Source organism: Urocampus carinirostris, chromosome 12 (assembly GCF_059441175.1).
Source record: "Urocampus carinirostris isolate Australia breed hairy pipefish chromosome 12, RoL_Ucar_1.0, whole genome shotgun sequence".
Lineage (NCBI taxonomy): Eukaryota > Metazoa > Chordata > Actinopteri > Syngnathiformes > Syngnathidae > Urocampus > Urocampus carinirostris.
In genome coordinates, this window is record NC_142360.1 from 7,401,086 (window position 1) to 7,406,301 (window position 5,216).

The following is a 5,216-nucleotide window of genomic DNA, read 5'->3' on the forward strand; positions in this document are numbered from 1 at the left end:
ATTGGACATGCACCTCCGATGAAAATTTCAGACCCCTCCATGATTTCTAAGTGGGAGAAAGAGCAAAATAGCAGTGTGATCAAATACTTATTTTCTATTCTGTATGTAATTTCAAAATATTCTTCTTGCTGATGCCATCTTCTGGCTGAAATCACGATTGCAGCCTATGTCTGGCGGCTCGTTTTGTGCGTGCAAATAAGCGTCTCTCTAAAGAGCACTCTTTTTTCATCTCTTTGGGGGTTTGGGTTGGCATTTGAACAGTATTTAAAACGGTCCTTTTTTACTTTTACCGTTTTCATCCTCGAAAAAATGAAAACCGGAAGCACGCACGTGAAATCCCTCTCCAACCCCTACCCCGGCTTAATTTTCTCCAGCCTAATGTTGCCGGAACACCAATGATAAAAATGAGAGAAAATGAGATAGGCGCGGTGAAAAAAATATATATAAAGGCTCTTTGAACTCAGTTTGGCATTGTTATCACGTAAAGAGTGTTCAATTTGAAACTTTTTATGGATACTTTAAGTTACGCACCCCATCATTGACAGTAGATCGCGCTAATGCCTTGCTTAATTTCTTATACTTGTTCAGTCAAGTACACACATTTTATTGTGATTTTGTTGGTTTCATTTCCTTTTTTCTTCCCATAATAATGGGTGACAAGAAGGTTTGTAATAAGGGAAGGAAAAGTGGAAAACAACTATCGAGTCGAAAAAGGAAATGATTGCGAAGTACGAAAGTGGCGTACAAGTGTCTGCCATTGAAGAACCTCTGGGAAATACAATAAATGTTTTGAAAATGTTATACTGTATTTTTAGCTCTTTACTCTTATATTGTTCTTCCTTACATACATGAATGACTATCGATGTTTAGGTACACGCTTTATTAATATTTTGAATCTTTTTTAGTATGTGCGTATTTTAAAGCAGTTTCAGGCGGTCGCTTATATGCGATGTAGGCCTATAAGCGAGTATGCACGGTACTTGAAGTGCTGTTTTTTTGGGGATTGTGAAAAAAAGTTGAATATGTTCTATTATCTGCACAATTCATTCATTTGATACATTTGAGGGCAGCAATAGCTCAGGAGGTAGAGCTTGGGATCAAGAGGTTGCAGGTTCGATTCCCGGCTCCTCCTTGGACAAGACATTGAATCCCTAATGCCCCCGATAGCAGGTAGTTGCCTTGCATGGCTGACGCTGCTATTGGTTACTTAGGGTGTAAAAGGGAAAAGTGTGAAGCACATTGTAAAGCGTTTTGGGAGGTCTTCATTGACTTGGAAAGCGCTATATAAATGCAGACCATTTACATTTACAGTTGAGGCTTGTCATTAGGCTGGAATGGTGGGTCCTGAAATCGATACCGATACCGTTTTTGTAAATAAGTGTCACGATTACTGATGTGATTCACCTGTGCCCGCTCATTTGGTTCTGATTGGCTCCCTGTCACTTTTTGAACCCACTCCTGTCAATCCCCCGTTGTCAGTCCGTCTGCGAACCTCAGTGTATATCCTGACTCTCACCTGTCCCGTTTTTGCTCCTGTCTGTCTCCGGCTCACGACCAGTTTTGATCCCGGCCACGTCTGCTCTTCCGTCCCGGTTTACGACCTCGTTTTGTCCCTGACTACGTCTACTCTCCCGTTCTGGTTTACGACTCGTTTCTGACCCCGACCGCCTTGGTCTCCCAGTCCCGCCATCGCTCGCTACGGAAGATCCACTTCCGTGTTCGGATCAGAATCCGTGTACGGGAACAACTTGCTTCCCGCGTCCAGCAAACACCGGATCGTGGGCACAACCCTTCCTCTTTCCTTCAATAAAACTTGTAAGAAATGTAACGCAATTGGGTCCTGTTTCTGTTCTGGACCTGAAAATAAGTCCTTTTCTAAAATCTTATGGGATCCATGCCAAAACCTGACAAGTACATGCTTCCCAAGACTTAATGGCCACGCATAAATCAAGACACAAATCTAAACACATCCCTCCCTAAAAGTATAAAAGAATGTTCCATTCAACTACTCTTTAACGGATAATTAATCCCATGCACACAATACTGTCACTGTACTTTTATCAGTAGCAAGTGTAGTGTCAATAATTGCTCAATGACCCCCCCACAAAGAGATCCGATAAACTATATGTTTTATAGCGAGGGAGCCTATAGAAATTGGATACATTCTACAAGTTAGTGATGCACCCCTCTTTTTCTCTGTCTGTCTCATTCACAGACACACCCAAGCAAGACTGGCGCCAAGCAAGCCCCCCCAGTGACCTCCAATTATGTCATGCGAAAAAGCTGTCCCATTGAAAAGCTCTCGGAATCAAACCCAATTAATTCCGCTATTTTCCCCGGCGAAGAACGCGTCTACCCCAATAAGACTGTTAACTCCAGCCGCGGCCTTTTCAGATCTGCTCGGGGCCGGCGGAGTGAAATAATGGGGGCCACAATTAATCAATTAGTAATTAGGGACTCTGTTGTTCTTGACGGACACAAGGACTGTTGTGCATTGTGGGGATTAGTTCGTGGGCTGTCCTTTTTGCACTTGAGCTTTTCTGTCTAATTGACAGCAAATTTTGGTTTGGACTGTAACTGTTCAAACTGTTGACATTTTTTTATCCTAACCAAACTCTGACATTAGAAGTGTTTAATTTATTTTTTATTTAGATTTATTCAGATTTTCACTTAAGGGAATTGAAAACCGACATTCGGACATTTTAAATGTTGTCTATATCTCACATGCATCACCAATTATTACTGAGACCCCTCACTTTTGAAATAGATTAGCATTGATTTGTGAACAGGCACAATTGAAAATAACTAGTTCTGGATCAGAAAACCTTTAATCTGGACTTCCACAAATATCTATTTAAAAGCAAATTAAATAGAAAAAAAAAGTTTGTTTTCATCCAGCAGTTGAATTTCAAACAGGCAAACGTGAGGACAACTATTTCTTTAGACATGTTTGATTTGACAGTGATTATATCTGATATTCGGGCAGCACGGCGGCGCAGTGGTTAGCACGTGTGCGGCAAAGTTCTGAAGTCATGAGATCGAACCTCCTGTGTGGAGTTTGCATGTTCTCCCCGTGCTTGCGTGGGTTTCCTCCAGGCACTCCGCTTTCCTCCAACATTCCAAAAACATGTATGTCAGGTTAATTGGCCGGTCCCAATTGTCCCTAGGTCTGAATGAGCGAGTGAGTTGTCTGTCTCTGTGTGCCCTACGACTGGCTGGCAACCAGTTCAGGGTGTCCCCTGCCCACTGCCCGAAGATAGCTGGGATGGGCTCCAGCACCCCCGCGACCCTATTGAGGATAAGCGGTGCAGATAATGGATGGATGGATGGATATATCTAAAATTCTATTAGACCTGAAGTCTAGACCAAGAAACCTTTCATCAGAACCTTCCCAAATATGTATCAGCACTTAAATGAAAATACATATAGTTTTTGCCCAGGAGTTAATTTTTGAACAGGCGCACTAGAGGACAACTATGCCTTAGTATATTCCTTTCAGAACAGACCATTTTAGGTTACAAATTATATCTAGCCTGTTAGGACCTTGAAACCCCTTGATCAGGATTTCCACAAATATTTAAAAGTGGTGAAATAAAAATAGTTTTATGTTTTATCCAACAGTTGATTTTTGAACAGGCGCAAGGAAGGACAACTATCTTTTCCGATGGGGTCCTGTGATAATAATCTAAAATTATATCCGACCCAGCGGTCCCGAAACCCTTTCATCCGAACCTTCTCAAATATCTATTCAAAAGCACAGAACTAAAAATACATTTTGTTTTTACCTATCAGTTGATCTTTGAACAGGTGCACACAAGGACAACTATGCCCTAAGCAGGGGTCCTTTGACAGTAGTCCTATCTAAAATTGTGTCTGTATTTATTTAAAAGCACTGAAATAAAAGTACATTTTGTTTTACCCAGTAGTTGATTTTTGAAGAGGGCCACAGAAGAACAACTATACCTTAGATTTTCCTTTTTTGGTTAAAAATTCTACCTGGCCCATCCAGGACAGCTATGACGCTAATGCGGACCTCAGTGAAAATAAGTTTGACAACCCTATTCTATTTAATATTTGTATTTATTTTGTTTTCTAAATAACATGAAATGCTCTTCTTTTCTACCAATCAGGAAACTGGTTGCAAAATGAACGTGCTGAATGACTTTTGTGTGTCGTTGCTCTTTTCTCATGCTTTCCTCTGTGCCAGTCAACTCATGCCTAAAAACTGACCAGTGCCAAGTGGTCCAGCCTGTCGGTGCCCGTTCAGGCCTGGCTTGGTCCGGCCTAGGTACTAAACCCCCACCCGGGGGGCTGTCAAAGAACCTTGCCCTTAACTCATCCTGCAACACAGGAAAACGCTCTAATTGGGGGATTTTCTCCATCATTAATTCCTATGAGCCCCCATCCCCACCCCAACGCAACCTTCCTCTTTGCAACACCATCTCCATCCTTCCTTCTTTTCCCACACTTTTATTGCTCCCTAATCTTTATGCTTCAGTTTTCCTTTTCTTCAGTTATTTAGTGTTAAATAAGGATTGTGTACTCATGACTCATATTCCAGGTAAAAAATCAGACAGCCAGAAAGAGATCAGTTTCGAACAGTCTTAAAGGAGCATTGTGGAGGTAGTCGATTTTCTTGGCTCATGACTGACACATCTGGGCTACTGTGGAACTGCAGTTTCTGTTTCAAGCTCAAGATTGGTTCAACTCGCTGGATTTATATCACACAAAAGATTAAAATAAATCCACCAACCAAAAACAAACAAACAGATACATATAACTAAAGCCCGCTGGATTATTCAATGCGGCCAGACAAAAATTTGTGTCATTAAAAAAAAAAAAAAGAGTCTCTAGGTTATTTTAATTAAAATGTATCATTTTTAAAAACCAAATGATCTCTCTGGCTGCTAAAGGACAGTAATGTGTGTATGGCGAGTTGGTTCAGGTGTAGAACTGCATTGACTCAACCGTGAAATAAAGCAGTCACCTATTCAATGCAACACATAAACATCTTTTTCCCTCTTGTTTTTTATTAATGCACACGCGACAACCTTTTGACATTAAAAACGGTATATTTTATTGCGCACTCTATTTCTATATTCAAAACCCAATCTGTCTCAAGAATATCTAAAAAAGAAAAAAATACTTTGTCTTGCTTCCAAATAAAGCAGCCGTAGACTAAAATACCAGTAAAGATTTTATTGGTGTGGTTTAAA